At 33.7% G+C, this 20,195-nt stretch overlaps 1 pseudogene; it reads right to left on the bottom strand.

Annotated features, from left to right (window-relative positions):
- Positions 1 to 20,195, bottom strand: part of LOC101438158 (polymerase delta-interacting protein 2 pseudogene) — an 87,736-nt pseudogene that overhangs the window by 26,615 nt on the left and 40,926 nt on the right.

Genomic DNA, 20,195 nt, shown 5'->3' with positions numbered 1-20,195 from the left:
TCTCAAGACAAATGACAATGAGAATACAACTTATCAGAACCTATGGAATGCTGTGAAGGCAGTGTTGAGAGGACAATTTATAGCCCTCAATGCTTACATCAAAAAGGAAGAAAGAGCTAAAATCAATGATCTAACTACATAGCTGGAGGAATTAGAAAAAGAACAGCAAACTAATCCTAAAGCAAGTAAAAGGAATGAAATAACAAAGATCAGAGCAGAAATAAATGAAATTGAGAACAAAAAAGCAATAGAGAAAATTAACAAAATCAAAAGTTGGTTCTTTGAGAAAATTGATAAAATCGACAAACCCTTAGCTAGACTGACTAAGAAAAGAGAAGATGCAAATAAAGGAAATAAAAAATGAAAAAGCGAACCTTACTACTGACCCCACAGAGATAAGGGAGATCATAAGAGGGTACTATGAACAACTTTATGCTAAAAAACTAGACAATGTAGATGAAATGGAAAAATTCCTAGGAATGTACAAACAACCTACACTGACACTAGAAGTAATAGAAGACCTCACAAGCCAATCACAAGTAAAGAAATCAAAATAGTCCTCAAACAGCTCCCCAAAATGAAAAGCCCAGGACCAAATGATTTCACAGTTGAGTTCTACCAAGCATGCAAAGAAGATTTAATACCAATCTTACTCATGCTCTTTCAAAAATTCAACAAGAAGGAACACTACCAAACACATTCTATGAAGCCAATATCACCCTAATATCAAACCCAGATAAAGATATTACAAAAAATGAAAATTACAGACCCATTTCTCTAATTAATACAGATGCAAAAATCCTCAATAAAACACTGCTAATCGAATACAAGAACACATTAAAAGAATTATCCATGATGATCAAGTGGGTTTTATACCAGGCATGCAAGGTTGGTTCAACACAAGAAAATCAATCAGCATAATACACCACATTAATAAATCAAAGAGGAAAATCACATGATCTTATCAATTGATGCAGAAAAGGCATTTGACAAAATACAGCATCCTTTCTTGATAAAAATACTACGAAAAAATAGGAATTGAAGGAAGTTTTCTCAACATGATAGAGACCATATTTTAAAAACCCTCAGCTAACATTGTACTCAATGGTGAAAAACTAAAAGCTTTCCTATTGAGATCAGGGACAAGACAAGGATGCTCATTGTCACAACTGTTGTTCAAAATAGTGCCAGAGGTTCTAGCTAGATCAATCAGGCAAGAAAAAGAAATAAAAGGTATCTAAATTGGAAAGGAAGAATTAAAACTTTCATTATTCACAGATGATATGATTGTATAACTAGAAAATCCTGAAAAATCTACAACAAAGCTGCTAGAGCTAATAAATGATTTCAGTAGAGTGTCAGGATACAAGATCAGTATGCAAAAATCAGTGGTGTTTCTATACACTAGTAATGCAAAATCTGAGGAGGAAGTCAGGAAAAAAATTCCATTTGCAATAGCAAATAAAATAATAAAATATTTAGGAATAAAATTGGCCAAGGATACAAAGCACTTGTATTCAGAAAACTATAATGCATTACTAAAAGAAATAAAAAAGGCTTAAGTAATTGGAAGAAAATTCCATGCTCATGGATTGGAAGACTAAATATCAATAAGATGTCAATTCTATCCAAATTGATATACAGATTCAATGCAATCCCAATAAAAATTCCACCAGCATTTTTTAAGCAAATGGAAAACAAAGTTATTGAATTCATCTGGAAGAGTAGGAGGCCCTGAATAGCCCGAAACATCTCAAAAAGGAAAAATGAAGTTGGAGGACTCTCACTTCCAGACTTTAAATCATATTATCTAGCTACAGTGGTTAAAACAGCATGGTATTGGCATAAAGAAGACACATAGATCAATGGAACTGAATTGATGGTTCAGAAACAGACCCTCACATCTCAAGTCAAATGATTTTGACAAGCCTGTCAAGCTCTCCTAGTGGGGGCAGAACTGTTTATTTAACAAATTGTGTTGGGAGAGCTGGATATCCATAAACAAAAGAAAGAAAGAAGATCCCTACCTCACACCTTATACAAAAATTAACTCAAAATGTATCAAAGACCTAAATATAAAAGGAAGTACAATAAAGCTCCTAGAAGAAAATGTTGGGAAACTTCTTCAAGACCTGGTGGTAGGTGGTGGATTCTTAAACCTTACACCAAAACCAAGATCAACATAAGAAAACATGGATAAATGAGACCTCCTCAAACTTAAATATTTTTGTGATTCAAAGGACTTCATCAAGAAGGTGAAAAGGCAGCCCAGTCGATGGGAGAAAATTTTTAGAAACCATTTATCTGATAATGGTTTGATTTCCACTCTATATAAAGAGATTATACAACTCAAAAATAAAAGTACAAACAAATCAATTAAAAAATAGATGAAAGATTTAAATAGACATTTCTCCAAAGAGGAAATACAAATGGCCAAAAAGTACATGAAAAAGTGTTCCATATCACTAGGTATTAGGGAAATGCAAATTAAAACAGAAATGAGATATTTAACACCACATTGAATGGTCATTATATAAAAAGAAACAGACAACAATAAGTGTTGGAGAGGATGTGGAGAAATAGGAACACTCCTTCTCTGTTAGTAGGAGTGCAAACTGGTGTGTGGAAGACAGTTTGCCAGTTCCTCAGGAAGATAAATATAGAACTGTCATATGATCCAGCAATTCCTCTACTAGGAATATATCCAGAAGAACTAAAAACTATGACATGAACAGACATCTGCACACCAATGTGTGCACACCAGTAGCAGCATTGTTCACAATTGCTAAAAGATGGAAACAGCCCAAGTGTCCATTCACCAATGAATGGATAAACAAAATGTGGTATATACATACAATGGAATGCAATGATGCAATAAGAAGAAATGAAATTGGGACATACGTGATAACATGGATGAGTCTTGAAGACATTATACAAAGCAAAGTAAACCAGATGCAAAAGGACAAATACTGCATGGTGTCATTAATATGAACTAAATACAAATAATAAACACATGGAATTAAACCTAGAGTATAGGTTATAAGGACATAAGAGGAGGGTTGAGAAGAACTGTGGATGCTTAATGTACATAGAAGTTTCAATTATCTTGACAGTAAAAGTGTGGAGATGCATAGAGTTGATAGTAACATATTATAGTAAGTAATAACTGGCTTAAAAATGGGATTGTGACTGAATAATGTAGTCTGGGGAAGTAAATGTCAATATAAAGAAAACTAAAGAATTATCTAGGGACTGAAAAACAGTGGACCCAGAGGTGGTTAAGAATTGTGGTTAAGGATACAAAAGCAAGAGAGTCCTTCTGTTAGCTAGAGCAGATTTAAATCACTATTGCAGGATGATGGGAATATGGAAAAACATGGGAAAACTAAAATTGATGTGACCTATAGACTTTGGTTAACAGCAATACTCTAATATCTTGCATTAATGACAAGCTATACTGTATTGACAATGGAGGTGTATGGAAAAAGTATGCCAAATGTATGCTATGGACCATGATTGGTGGTAATAATCTGATGATATTACCTTATAATCTGTAACAAAACTTCCACTAAGGTGTGGATTTGTATGGGAAGTCTACACTTCTGTATGATTATTTTGCAAGTTCACAATATCTATAACAAAAATACATTAAAAAAATAGTATTTGTTGGGGGGAAAATGCACCAAACGTAAGATAAGGAGTATAGTTGGTAATAATATTTTGACAATGCTCTTGCAAAGGTTTAACAAATGTTTGACAACAAAGCAAAGAGCTGGTGGAGGGGTGATGTATGAGACCCCTGTGTAATGTTATATATATTTATTTTGTAAGTTTGCAGTGTTTACTATACACTTATTTATGTGTGTTCATGTATGAATGACATACTTCAATAAAAATAATTTTTAAAAATGTAACCACAGAAGCCAAATTGCTGTCTCTGCCTAGAGGACCCCGCATCAAATCTCAGTGCCTATTTCCATCCATCTTTCCCACTTCTCAACAAACTCTGTTCTTTCCCTCTATATCTCAATAAATTCTTTTTACTGGTCTAAAAAAACACGGGAAAAAGAAAAGATCAGGAAGCTGATTTTGGTGATTAAACAAGCAATAACTATTATATTTTCAAAAATAAAGGAAATGATACTATTCAGAGTATTATTTTTCTTCTGTATATACTGCTGTGTAACTAGTATAAGTTGAATTTGGTCTACATTTATTATTTATTTTTCTTTCGTTCCCTGCTGAATATTTTGCACTCTACTTAAAATTAATATTTTACACCTTCAAGAGGAATGTAAAAACCTTACCAATATATTTATCCCCTCACCTTCCACTTTTGTTGTAGTTGCCATATATACTATGTCTATACACAGTAAAAATAGCACCAGAAAATGTTATAGGCTTTTCTTTCAAATGTCATACACATAGTATAGTATTATATTAATAGTAGAAAATAGTCTATTATATTTGTAGCAGTTTGATATTATTGATGAATTCAAAAAGAAATATTGGATTATGTTTGTAAACTGGTCTTTTCCCCTGGGCATATGTGATTATATTGGATTCACAAGTTTACTTGATTCAGTAATCATGTAACCCTCTTGTGCCAGTAGGGCACCCACCCTTTGGTGGGTGGAGACTCACAGATAAAAGGCATGGCAAAGGACAGAGTTAAAGAGATTTTAATGTTGGAGTTTTGATGCTGGAGTTTGATGCTGAAGCTGGAGTCCCAGGGAGATAGACAGAACTGTTTTCCTGACAGTCTACAGCTGGCCTTGTGGAGAAAACAGAGGAGTTGAGTCCAAAGGAAACCAGGAAGCCTGAACCCTTGCCACCAGCAGCAGCCATCTCGCTCCAACATGTGAAAATAGACTTTGGTGAGGGAAGTAACTTATGCTTTATGGTCTGGTGTCTGAAAGCTCCTACCCCAAATAAATACCCTTTATAAAAACCAGCCAATTTCTGATATCTTAATCAGTACCCCTTTGACTGACGAATACAGTATTTATTCAAATATTAGCTATTTTTATTCCTATTCTTTTATTTCTTAATTCCATATTTTCTATCTGCATCACCTTCCTTCTATTGAAGTTTTCCCTTTAACTATTTCTTGTACAGCAGGTTTACTTGCAAAGAATTTTCAATTTACCTTCACCTGAGAAAGTTTTTATTTTCATTCCTAAAGGGCATTTTTATTAGATATATAATTTTGGATAAAAATAAAAATTTTCTTTTAGCAAATTAAAATGCTGTGTCACTGCCTTCTTGCTAATAGTTACTGATGAGAAATCTGAAGTAATTCAAATAATTGTTTTACAATATTCAATGCTTTATAACAGGCTCCAAGATTTTCAGAATTTGGTTTGATTATGTGTTTGAGTATGTAACTCTTATGAGTTAAACTGCATACAATTGATTGAGATTCTCAAATCCTTAAATTCTGTATTTTGACAAATTTGAATTTGTGATATATTTTATTCTGCAATATTCGTTCATCTTTCCTTCTGGAATACTAATGACACAAATATTAGACTTTTTATTATTCTACTACCACAGGTCTTTGTGGCTTTATTTATTTATATTTTGAATCTTTTTCTCTTTATTATTCAGATTGAATAATTTCTGTTGTTCTTCCTTCAAGTACACTGACTTTTTTATTTATCATCTTCATTCTGTTATTGAGCTTTCAAGGAATTTTTAATTTTGGTATTTTCCAGTTATAGCATTTCTATCTGGTTCCCTTTATGGGTTTCATTCATTTGCTAAAGCTTTCTAAATTTCCTTTCATTTCAAGAATGTTCAGGCTTACTTCTTAGAATATGATTTTAATGCCTGCTTTTAAACATTTGGCTTATAATTCCAAAAACGGAGTCATCTCAGGGTTGGTAACTATTGATTGCCTATTCTTATAGTAGTTGAAAATACAGGGTTTTTCATATGTTTAATGATTTTTGAATTGACTCCTGGGAATTTCATATATCATTTTAAAACCTGGGTGTTGTTTAAATCCCATGAGATATTGTGACAGTGTTACGCTTTTTGTGAATTCCAGAAAAGATCATGTTCTTAAAGTTAATCCATTCTTGTTGGTGTGGGACATTTTGAGTGGATTGAATTCAGTTTGGGGGCTCTGATTTGGACATTTTTACAGACTTGGAACTGGAGGAGTTTACCCTAGTAAATACCCATTATAAAAGTCAGCAAACCACCCAACCTACAGAAGCTGCAGAGTGCTGCCCAGCCCGCAAGCACCGTCGAATGCCGCCAACCTGAGGATACGGCAGAGGGCCGCCCAGTCCACAGACACTGTGGAGTGCTGATTCAGCAAGGTGATACAACTAAAAAAAAGAAAAGGGAGACAAGCAAGAACACAGAAGAGCCCACAGTGAATGGACACAGAGAATAGACAGCAAGCAAGCCACAAGGCGGGAGGGGAAATTAAATAAATAAATACAGACACAGAAGAATGTACAGTGAATGGACACAGAAAGCAGACAACTTGCAAAAAGTTGCAAGGGGCGGGTGTAAAAAAAAGCCAGCCTGTGTCTGGTATTTTGCATTGGCAGTCTTTAGCAAACTAAAATATGTATATTGAATTACCTAGGCAGGAAAAACCTATGATGTACACTCAAGATCTGTAACTTAATTATAAATTATGGTTTGATGTTCAGAAATCACTTTGAAAGATAGTGTCACAAATCAGCCTGCAAAAATTTGAAGAAGAAAAATTCAGTACAAAAAATGAAAAAGAGGTGGCAATATGAGTTTTATTTGGAAAAATATTATAGTAGCTTTAGAAAATCTAAATGGCATGAGTATTGAAAATTCCCACTACACAGTATTCCAGCAGTAAAATATAACACATCTGGCAGTTAGCTAAAACATATATTATTATATAGAATGGGTTTAATACAAAAAGATACTGCGAAATAGACACCTGCATGTAAGAAGTTGTCAACTATAAAATCACTATAATTTTGCATTTGCCGTCACATAAAAGTTATAATTTATTTTGTAGTATAATTAAAGAAAATGAGCATGACATATCAAGAAAACTTTCTAAATACTTGTAAGGATATTAAGTGAAATGAACCAGAAGCAAAAGAAGCTTGAGGATATTGAGCCCCAATGAGTTAGAATACTAGGATAAATTGATCACAGCAATAGCATTCTGTGGATATTCAAAACATGTTATATTTTCCAAGAATGGCAAATTATTCAAAGTGTTTTATTATGAAAATATCAAATATATAGAAAAGTAGATATAGTAGAACAAATAAATACTGGTAGAAGTCCATGTCTTTCTAAATCTCCTCTGAGTCAGTTTTTAGAACACATTTCAATAATTTTATCTCTTCTTTTTCTTCTCTTTCATTTTACTAAAGTAACTTTGAAATTTATTTCATAAAAATCTTTTTGTATCAAATAATTTTGCCTCAAAATATTTGATTTTTAGAGCTTATAGTAACTTGCAAGGAATTAAGATTTGCTATAAATCAATGAGTCATAAATGATTGTGGTAATGAATGTGAGAGCTATAGTGTCATATACACATATTTCTCACTATTTATTTCATTACATGTTTATTTAATAAAAGTTAACTGACTCACATACAGTGTACCTTTATGCTTAAGCAACATAAACTAAATAAATTTTAAATAAATAAACAAACAAACAAATAAATAGATCCAAGCAGCATGGAAAAGATTTTGCTCTTCTTTTCTTGTTAACTGAAGACTCACTTGCCCAACACATTTTTTTAACTTTTCAACATGGTAACATATATACAATTCAAAATTACCTATGCTAATACTTAAAAAGTGTACCTACAAAAAGCAAGTTTCATAGAAACAGGTAGTAGATTATAGGTTACTAATGACCACATAAAAGAGAAGGAAGAGGGATTTATTGCTTAATGGAAGCCCAAAATTTTTTAACAAACTGTAATTGAATTGTTTCATGGTCATCTGCCAGAGCAATTTAGAAAATTTTAAAAATACAACTGTAGTGGATCAGGGGATTTATGTGGAAAGAAAAATCTATGGCACCCATTTTTTAATAGCTTTTTTTTAAAAACTGTCATCCAAATGACCTATATTCAAAAGAAAAGTCTTTGTTTTTAGGATTAGATGAGATAAAGTTTCCTGGACAGATTTTTTTTAATGACATTTCCATAACTTGTTAAGCTGCTTTATGTCTGGTATTTATTTTCTGAATTTGAAATAAAGTTTGAAAAAAAAGTCTAAAACTTTGCTACACAAACCACAAAACATATTCATAAAGTTTTATTTGTTTTCTTTTGTAGCTAACATGAAAGTGTTATAAGTATGCTATAGAACTATTTTTAAATCTATGACCTAAATTAATGTATGAAATTAAAGAATGGTAATAATCCTGCATATTCTGTAACATTTCTAAAAGTTACAGTTTTGATCCCCATGCCAGAACATACTTTAGTATGTGGAAAGTGAATTCTAGAACTTGGCATCTTTTAAGGCACAGTCCATGTGACTTCCTATGTCTGTGAAGCTTTATAAATTGATTATTAAGAGAAGCATTCCTAAAACAAAAAAGTCAATTAAAAAAATGGAATGAGATGAGTGCTGTGACTGTATAAGACAAACTATGAAAACATAACCATCAGTGCATATGCATACATGCAAAACTAACAAACGACCAAAACTAAAGTAATATAAAATTCAGACAATATACCCTATTTGAATCTATTGCTGTGTTCAAATTTCCATTGCTCCTAATGACTACATTCATGTTGGATTAAGGCCCACCCTGAATCAGTTTGGGCTTATTTTGGTAAAATCTTCAAAGATCCCATTTACAAATGAGTTCACACCCACAGGACTGTGGGTTAGGACTTGAGCATATTTTTGTGAGGGACATGATCCAATCCAAAGCACAATTAAATGGCATAAGATAACAAATCCCATCAATGTAGCAAAGAATAAAAAAAAAAACTTTCTAATATTGGAGAAGAAAAAGTGGACAAGATAATGTATCTAACTGAAATATCACTAGGTGAAGAGGGGCAGGAGTAAGAAGCTCCAAGAGTCAGCTTGTGCTACACGGCAGTTAGTAATCACCCAGAGCTATTTTATTTTATTTTATTTTATTTTATTTTTTATTTTTCATCCAGAAACAAGATTATTCACACTTTACTACTTCATTCACATGAAATTCTAGAGAGGCAAAAGTAACATATGGATGGCAGATATCACATCAGTTGTTAAATGAAAAGGTTCACATAGGAATTCTTTGGAGATGATAAGACAATTGACTAGGGGAGGTGGTAACATGGATGTATGTATTTTTCTTTTTTTTTTTAATTTTATTCATTTTGTAAAAATATTACATTAAAAAAATATGAGGTCCCATTCAATCCCACCACCCCCACCCCACCACTCCCCCGCCAGCAACACTCACTCCCATCATCATGACACATCCATTGCATTTGGTAAGTACATCTCTGGGCATCTCTGCACCTCATGGTCAATGGTCCACATCATAGCCCATACTCTCCCACGTCCCATCCAGTGGGCCCTGGGAGGGTTTACAATGTCCGGTGATTGCCCCTGAAGCACCATCCAGGGCAACTCTAAGTCCCAAAAACGCCTCCACATCTTATCTACCCAGAGCTATTTTAAAGCCCCTGTTTTGGGGTCCCAAGACACTAAAAAGCATCCTGCAACACCCTGGAAAGTAGGGTAAGAGGAGCCTGCCTATTTGCAGAGAAGATTTGTGTATAGAGCACTCTACATTGCTGAGTCAGTTGTCCGGAGTGCAAACTGCCTCAGGAGCTATTCCATGGCTGTAGTTGGAAGCTCTATTTCACAGAAATGGGGTAGGAAGAGACTGTTGGGCACTGATTAGTAAATTTGGTTATCTAAAGTATACCCCTAAGAACATCTACAGTTTGAACTTGTCCAAGTCAGAAGGAGGTCAGTAGCCACATTTTAACCCTCACCTCTAGCATGAGGGGAAGTGGAGCTGATTGAAAAATCACAAACTATTCAGGAAACTACAATGCATTGTTAAAGAAATTTAAAAAGATACAAATAATTGGAAGAACATTCTATGCTCATGAATTGGAAGACTAAATAACATTAAGATGTCTACTCTACTCAAATTGATAAACAGTTTCAATGCAATTCCAGTAAAAACTTCACCAGCATTTTAAAACAAATGGAAAACACAATTATTAAATTTACTTAGAAGGATAAGAGGCTCTGAATAGCTGGAAACATCCTAAAAAGGAAAAGCAAAGCTAGAGAACTCTCACTTGCAGACTTTAAATCATACTACCTAGCTACCCTGGGGAAAATATCACAGTACTGGCATAAAGATAGACACCTAGACCAATGGAACCAAACTGATGTTTTCAAAACAGATGCTTACATCTATGATCAAGTGATTTTTGACAAGCCTGTCAAACCCACTCAACCGGGACAGAACAGTATATTCAACAAATGGTGCTGGAGAAATTGTTATCCATAGCTAAAAGAAAGAGGACACCTATCTCACACCTTCTACAAAAATTAACTAAAAGAAAACGTAGGGAAACATTTTTAAGATCTGGCCATATGCAGTGCATTCTTAAACCCTGCACAGGAAACATGAACAATAAAAGAAAACATGGATAAATGTTAAAATAAATCTGAAAGATTTTTGTGATTCAATGGGCTTCATCAATTAAGTGAAAAAGCAGCCCACTCAATGGAGGAAAATATTTCAAACCACATATCTGATAAAGGTTTGATAAAGGTTTGATTTTCACTCTATATAAAGAGATCACACAACTCAACAACAAAAGAGCAAGCAATCCAATTTAAAAATGCACAAAAAATTTAAATATAAATTTCTTCAAAGAGGAAATATAAATGGCCAAAAAATACCTGAAAAAATAATTAATATGACAATGAGATGCCATTACTCACCCACTAAACTGGACAAAATTTTAAACCAATGTTGGGAAGTACATGGAGCAAGTTAAATCCTCATGCATTGCTAGTAGGAATATAAAATGGTATAACTACTTTAGAAAAGTTTGTTATAAAGTTAAACATGCAGTTACCATGAGATCCACAAATTGTACTCTTAGGTATTGAAAAGAACTGAAAACATTTCATAGCTGATTTATTTATAATTGCTCATAACTGAAAATAAGCCACATGTCCAGCACTTAATGGATAAACAAATGATTGGATACCCATATAGAGAAATAACACTTGACTTATTTTCAGTTAAGAAATATAACAGAATGAACTACTGATCTAGCAATGATATGGATGAATCACAAAAACATTGTACTAAGTGAAAGAAGCCACACAAACACACACACACAAACCCTACATAACTGCATGATTAATTTATATGATAATGTAGAAAGGAAAAATATGTAGTGACAAAAAACATACTAGTGTTTATCAGGAACCAAGGAGTGGAATGGAAAGATTGACTCCAAATGGGGCTATAGGGAATTTTTATGGTATAAATCTTCTGAAATTCAGAATTGTTTATTTAAATTTGGTGAAATTTATTGGATGTATATATACCTCAATAGAAGTTACTTATAAATAATTTTCTGGAACACTGCTTGTTAAGACTTGGGTCTGGATATGCAAGCAGGGTCTAGATCATGAAGTTAAAATAAATTGAGTATAAGGAATTTGGATTTAACCTAAAAGTAATACTAGTGGCTTGACTGTATTAAAGTGATGAGCAGTTTGATCTATAGGAATATTGATGTGAGGGTATTTAAGGGACTGAAATTGTATTAGTTGTCCTTTGGTACATTATAAATTATACCATTTCTTAATGTTCAAAACAATAATTATTTATTTCACTTATAATACTGTATGTTTGAAATTTGGGTTAGACTCAGCAGCCAATGGTGCCACTATTCTCAGCTGTGTTCTCATGCATTTGTAATCAACTACCAATTAGATAAGTGGTTCTGTAATTAGAATTAATTTGCCTGTTGGCTGGATGATTGGGGAGACTGAGCCATGTGGTTTTCCTCATCTTGCAGGATAGTCTGGTTTCCTTTACAAAAAGGCAGTGGCAGGCATCCTAAGAACAGGAAGAGGACAAGTTCCAATAAACAAATATGTATGTATATATGCATATATATGTATGTATATAAATATATAAAATATTCTTTGTTAAAAAATTTGTGGATTTGCAGAACAATCATGCACAAAATACAGGATCCCCATATGCTATCTAATTTTAACACCTTGCACTGGTGTGGAACTTGTGTTAGAGTTGATGAAAGCACATGCTTATAATTGTGCTACTAACTATAGTCCAGAGTTTAATTTAGGGTTCACTGTACTTTTTAAATCTTAGTCTGTATCACATTTGCAAATGTTCCATTGGCTGACAAGTCACATGGTCATTCCATATTTAAGGAGTAGGGAAAGAGATACAATCTCTTAATGTAAGGATCTGCAATCTCACATTGCAAAGGGGTGGATGAAGGGAGAGGAAGAATTTGTTTTTTACAAACCAGGGCTAGACAATGAATATTAGCTGAAAATTCATAATATAGTGTCTCAAATATTTCCTAATAAATAACTTAAAATATTTATAGGGAATGAAAATGTCCCAAGCAAATATTCAAGTACATAAAGTTATTTTAAAATATTATAGTAAAGATAATTACTTTTCTCATTTGTCAATCTATGCCCCTTATTTAGTTGGGCATATGAAAACTGTCTATCATTAAAATAAGCACATATCCACTTTCAAGAAAAAATGTTTACTTCTATACTTGTTTCAGTATGAATACAAAAATGGTATAAAAATTCCACAAAATATGTTTCACAAGACTCTTGTTTAAGAAAAGGGAAAAACTTTCTGTAGCTGTCTCACAGCAATTCTTTAAAATAGATCATCATGCCCCAGGAGGCTAAGAGCATTATCTAACAAAATTCCATCAGTCAAGAAGAAACTCAAATTATTTGTTTGTATATGAAACAAATATTTTCCTAGAAATGATCCATGATTTACGATGTTTACCCTATCATTCTTGATGATAGTTCTGTCCTTCTCACCTCAAACTTGATATACTCAGAAAAGAATTAATTCAAAGATATATGATAAAGTATTATTCAAAACCAAAGATAAGATCTCAAATTATTTCTTCCTCTTGTCTACTTTTAGCTCCAACCCATCTAATCTCCTGGGACATAAATGGTGGGTTTGGGACTTTAATAAGCAAGCTCATTCCCAATTTACAAGAGAAACCTAGCAAAAAGAGGTGTAAGTATATGTCGCCTGTTCTTAACAGTTAGAAAACACTAGTATCAGATCATGAAATCTGGGAAGATCTTGGTATTAAATGACCCAAAGGATGTGAGAAAAGCTGTCTCCCTGATAGCCAAGGAGAAGATGAATAGATGAAGTATCTGAAGTTTCATTACACCAGAGGGTGAGAAAAGCTTAGGAAACCTGAGAATAGAAAAAAATTCCTCCTTGTGTTTCAAGGGAACTAGCAACCTGATGACTGCTACATTCCAAGTTCCAGGCAGTAAAGAAAAGCACATTTTTGGGAAACCTTTTTAGAGAAGGGGCTATCAGAGTAAACTCTACGAATAAGATCCTTATTAAACACACATATGTGTGTGTGTGTGTATATATATATATAAATTGATATATATGTTTATATGTTTGTGCATTATATACATATATCTATGTGTAGATCATTTATGGAATTTCAAATACAATACAAAATTACCTTAAAAATTAACACAATTTTTAAAAAGTATCATGAAATGAGTTAAAAAGAGGAAGGTCATTGGTGAAATATGAATTGATGTCTTAAGAAACACCTGTGCAAAAAATCTCAAAGCTCAAAAGAAAAAAAAAATGAAGGTGAATAGCTCATTAAGGAAAAACAAGAGACTTTGGGATTGATGCATGGAATTTGACATGAAAATTGGAAGAGTCTTAATAGGAAAAATAGAATGGATGGAGACAGGCCATTGTATTGCAGTACTCCAGGAGACTCTACTATGCTAGAGGTGTGTACTGAACAATCAGTAATGCTGTGCTTGGTGATTCTGAATTAAGGAAAGCAACATTAAAGATATAACTTTTCTGAGCTGAAAAAAATTATACATTTAAGGGTTAATCTGTTGTCTCTTAAGGTCTTTTCAGGAATAAATAATGATAACCTAGAAAGATGACGGCACTCTTAGGAGAAAAGAAAAATAAAAACCAGTTTTCAGACCAAAAAAAGTAATTTACAAAGAAAGAGAGACTGACATAGGATTTCTCATTTGCTAGATATTGGTGGTATAATAGCAGATCTATTAAATGGGAAAAAAAAATGGAACCACCCCCTAAACATACGACTAGATGGAATGAAAAAGGAAACTTGTAAAGAAGCAAAGATTCATAGTATATATCACCCTACATCCACTTGAGAAATACACTTGGCAAAAGTATCAAATCAGAGGCTATGAGATGAATGAGGGAGAAGAGAGGAGAGAGAAATGTGAAAATCTTATTGTCAATTTATTTTTCCATCTGTATTTTATCTAAAAGAAAAATTATAGAAGAGAATTTTTAAAACAATGCAAATAAATATCCATAATTGCAAGATTTTTTAGGAATAACAATTAAAATGCTTTTTTTTTCCAGTTCTCCTAGTATGTCTGTAACTCCTTTTAAATACACAAAACCCTAAGGACCTCCAATTCTAAAACACATATCACCTAAACTCTCATTGTCTTTTTGCTCTCATTATCTATGAGCCTGGTACCTTCCCCTGATTCACCTCATTTTTTCCTACTTCCTTTAATAGTTTATTCTAGCATCAAAACACACCTTCTATCTCTTCTAATTCCACTTATATTCAAGGCAAATGCTAGATACCTTTGATAAGGTGCAAAGTCTATATAGTGGCTTGACAAATATTTTATATACTCCATGGATCTGGAAATAACCTGTGTCTGTCTCCAGATAATTAGGTGTTCCTTTTGTTCACTTTTTGGATGTTTAAAAATTAAATGTTTCTTTATTTTGAATGTACAGTTGGATTGTTTTTATGGCCATCCAACTATAATTGTTAAAATAAATTTTGAATATTTTTGACAATATTTTTATTTTTAATTTTCTTATGAAAATTGTTTCCAGTTTCTAATTTTTTGTGCAATAATGGTGCTAGAAAAATATTATTTAAGCAGAAAATGAGCAAAACTATGCAGCTATTACATATACATAATACAATCAAAAGTCTAGCTTGTATTTAAGCTTCAGGATATAAAATAGAATTAGAAGCTGCACAAAATTGGTTTCAGCAGGAACATTAAAAAATGATGGAAATTTCTAGTAAAATATAGTAAACTTGGAAATATTGTTTTTGTGGACAATCCCCTTAAAGAGGAATTTTGGGCATTAAAATTAATGACTCCAGTAAAAGTTTTTATATGCATGGAAAATGTGTTTTTCTTAGATAAATTAAGCAAAACAACAACTACATAATCTTATGCCAGGGAGAGAGTTTGAACTCATACATTGACATTTTTAAAAGTTCATATAAACCTAAAAAATAAAAAAAAAATTCTTATTTTATAGTGGATTTTTATTCAGCATTAAAAATATTAGTAATCAAAAGACATTTTTCAAATAGGTGTTTTTTTCTTCTGGCTTACTAATTTAGATTCCACAACTTTACAATTTTATTTAGGAAAATTTCAAGTATAAATTCTCTTTTCCTAATTTCAACCTGGAAAACTCTATTGGATTCTAATTGTATGACTGATAGCTATATGCAGAGAAGGATATTGGACAGAGAAAATATAAGAGATATGTGCAGGTTGGAAATGGAGATTCGTGAAATAATTACACTCAAGTAATTTTGATTACTTCATATATATACATATATTTGTTGTTAAGTCCATTTACAAATTCAAGATCTTATTTTTTTTATAGCTATAGTTAAGCTTAAATTACAAACCCAAATTTTTAAATGACATGTTTTGGGCAAAGTCTATATTATATTAAAAGTAAACAATCTTCTCAAATGAGAACAAAGTGAAAGTTTACTTACAATATGGGTGAACATAATGTTTGAGTGAGTATGAGTGTTTTGGTTTACTAAATGCTGTAAATGTAATGGACCAGAAATAAATTGGATTTTACAATCAGAATTTATTAGGTTAAAAGCTTACAGTTCTGAGGTTGTGAAAGTGTTTAAATCAAGGATCATCAGAGGTGATGAACTGAGCAGGGTTTGCTCATCTCTCCCCTGTCCTCTGGACTTCATTGCATTCAGTTCTGGGCTTCTCTGCCTGTGGCATTTCTGGCTCCCAGGTTCATTGATTTCAGCTTCTGGAGGCTTCTCTCTATCTCTGCAGCTTTTTTCTGCATCTGTGACTTTTCATTCCTCTGTTTATAAAGGAGTCCAGTAAGGGAATTAAGATCCTCTCTGGGTCATGCAAACTAATCAAAGGCCCTTAACTGATGTGATTTAATCAAGAGGTCCCACCTATAATAGATTTATATGCACATGAATGAATTACCTTTAAGAATAGGATTTTCTGGGGTCCACAAAAGACTCAAGCCAGCACAATGAATAAGTAGTGCTTGTGAAATTTTCATAGGGTTGTTAATAAAATTGGAGCCTCATTAATTTGCAAAATTAATAAATATGGGTGGAATAATACTTTCATGGGAATATGCATCAATATTACAAAATATATGCAAGAAACATTTAATTTATCAAGGAATACAAGGTTTGTCAAGAACTTTCAACTTAAGCTGATTTTAAGCCACAACATTGTAATAAGGCAAGGCCAATTTAAGAGATGGACGGAGCATTCAGGTAGTTCCTGACAAGAAGAGAACGTTGAGTATAAATATCTCAACAATACTGAATCCTAGTATGAAATCGTTTAATTGGTACCAGGGTTTTAGACCTAGACTTGTGGATTGCATGAGACACTCAGATATTTTTTCTGTGGTCTTTATTTAGTCTGAACAATATAGACATTTCTATTAAATACTGTATTTGTTGACAATATTGAAATGGGGATTTCACAACAAAATCTGTTTCAGTGGTTTCTTTTGAATTTCCAAAACAATGACTTAACAACATAGCTCAATAACACTCCATGCATTACTATACAAATTAGTTGAAACATAGTATCTTTTTTTCTAACACTGATTCACAGTTTTCATCTATTGCTCTATTTTTGATGGCTCTGCTGTCACATCTCATGTGGTTAGGTTCCTTTTCTAAACTTTCACTTATTTATTACATTTATTGTCCTTTTACAGCTTCTGCCTGTGGAATGTAAGACCTATAATATAATATATGGGTTATGATTAAGAACATGTCTATTTCTGGGGTATATAATTCAACCTATCACACCAAGTCAAAGATAAATTTAGGTATTAGGTATTTAAAAGTTAAAGTTTTCAACGCTATAAGCAAGTAAATAAAGCTATTATAAGTATCTTATGTTTTTGTTTGTTTTTATACAGCACCATTGCGGTCACCCCTCGGGCTGAAGTGTGGTTTGCTGGCCTGGCGGGGGAGCAGCCGCGGCAGGCCAAGCCGCTGCCCCCATAATAGGGTGGCTGGTTGGACTCACCACCACCCCTGAAGGGAGCTCGGCATGGGCGCAGAGTGCCCTCGGGTCTCCCCTTCTCGGCAGCCATGCTTCCGCGGCCGCCCCTCCTCCCAGATAGCGCCACACGATGCCTTCTTTCTCCCTGCACAGGCGCAGGGCGGAAAATTCCAGTCTGCCCTTTTCCCCTCCCCCGACAGCAGCAACAGCCAGGTGTGGGCGGAAAAATCCAGTCTGCCCTTTTCCCTCCCCCCGACAGCAGCAACAGCCAGGCGTGGGCGGAAAAATCCAGTCTGCCCTCCACCCCAGCAACAGCAGCCACCAATCCCTAAACCCTGCCCCTTTCCCCAGCAACAGCGACAGCCAATCCCTAACCACCACCCCTCCCCCGTCCAGTACCACCCACTGACCTTTCGCCGGCAACCAATCAGAACAGGGCGTGGCTTCGACCAATCAGCCTTCTCCAGCCCCTATAAAACTGTTGCCTCTCCCTCAGTAAAGGGGACTTGCGTGTTTACCTTGTCTCCGCGGTAGTTCTTCTGCCGTGCACCCTCCAGTCCTGAGAGCCCCCGACAAGGGCCTGGCCTCCCTTGTCCCCAGTTCGTCGCCTGCTTCTCCAGGCGACCCCTTTGTCGCCGGCTTCTCCGGGCGACCCCGTCAGCTGAACCGCGCAACCCCTTGTGAGACCGATCCCTCGTCTGCTGCCGGACCAACCCCTCGTCCCAAGTGGGACCAACCCCTCGTCCCAAGCGGGACTGACCCCTCATCCAGAGCTGGACCGACCCCTCGTCTGCAGCCAGACCCCACCTCTACCGACCGAGCAAGCCGCCGCACACCATTAAAAATTATGGTCTGTCACTTGTTATTAAGCATTTATTCATGAGTAGCTTGAATAAGAATGGCTAAATAGAGAATTGGTCAATTTATCATATATTAGAATTAGAAGTAAAATTTTATCATTTTTATTTCTTACACTTAATAAAAATTGTTTGAAAAAGTATGGCCCCAATATTTGTTTCCCCATCTTTTGTGGTAATAGAAACTTTGGTTTTTAACTATTTAACTATTTAACCAGTATTTAATTTCTGCATGTGAGGCAGCTAAATATAATGGAAATTCAACAAGATGAAATCATAGAAAATTCTCAGTATCATATTAAGAAGAGTGGGAAATCAGAAAAACTAGAAAGTATAGAACAGTAAGTATTGGTAGGTCAAAAATATTTATAATGGTAAAATTTTTCAGAACATTTTTTTTCAAAATATCTTTATATACCTTTGAGAAATTAAAACGCTTTTTTTTATCATAACTTCTAAATAGTGTGATCATTTGAAAAATATGAGCTTAACATACAGGATATTTTATGTTCATTAATTTTCCTCATCAGTTTCTTTAACTCCATACTACTTATTTTTAATGAGCTATGCATGGTTCACTTAATTTATGAATTTATCATTAGGCTCTGTTAATTGCATTTTCATTAAAAAATTAGCTTTTAGAAAATTGAATTATGGCTTAATTAATACACATCAGCAAAAAGAACAACAACAGAAACTGAGAATAAATGTGATTAGATATAATTTTTGAGCCAGTATTTACAAAGTAATACAGGTGATACTTGAAGCTAAGACATTTTTCTTGGAAAATTTTATCCTACATTTTTATAAAAGTTACTAAAAATTGGTAACAATTTTAAAATTATGAGTTTATGGTAATATATTTTTTGACAGACACCGAGACAAGAGAAGTTGAAATATTCAATCAGGTTGGTGCCTAACAAATATTTGACCTTGTCAATGCCACACTAAGCCAATCTATGTGGAACAGACAATAAATAATGGTATATATTTTTGTACCTTATTGTATTTATCAGGCTCCATAAGATTTTCCTTTCTGATATGTTTCAGCATTCCCATAAATGCATCCTTCACTCTATCCATACAATTCTTTGTATTGTGGTGCTTGGTGTTCTATGCTTTTGTCCGTGGTGTCTTGTCCTGGTTTGCTGGCTCCCACTTTCTCTATGTAGATAAACCCACAGTTGTCTTTCAGGAATGCTCAAATATCTTCTTCCTAGAAGCACATTGTACATTTTTGTTCACATTTCTTCTAACCCAGATATATTTTCCAAAACAATCTTTGCATACAGTAATTTTCTACTATTTTATGGTGGCTGAGTTAATATCCTGTACCTCCAATTATAATATGGGCACATATGCCAAGACTAGACCATAATTGCCTTTATATATACAAGTAAAATATATATCTGAATAAAGTAGACAAGATTTACTGAATGAATGATAAAAATTAAATTTTATTTCTTATACTTAAGTTAAATTTCTTCATAGCAGTCCTCTACTGTTTCTAATGTTTCTAATGTTTTAATATTACAAGATAATACATTCTTCTGATTACAAGTGAAGCAATACAAAGGTGCATAAAAAACAATTGATCATCAGTGTCTTTTTCTCAAAACCAATTACCATTACTAATATACAGGTGAGTTTTCTTTCATCTTTTCTCTATTTCTATCATGTACACATGTATTGAATCCTTTTAGGTTGTTCTTTGGTTTAATTTAGTATAGAAATATCTATTCCA

Source organism: Dasypus novemcinctus, chromosome 13, assembly GCF_030445035.2.
Source record: "Dasypus novemcinctus isolate mDasNov1 chromosome 13, mDasNov1.1.hap2, whole genome shotgun sequence".
NCBI lineage: Eukaryota > Metazoa > Chordata > Mammalia > Cingulata > Dasypodidae > Dasypus > Dasypus novemcinctus.
This window is presented reverse-complemented; position numbering and strand designations above follow the sequence as displayed.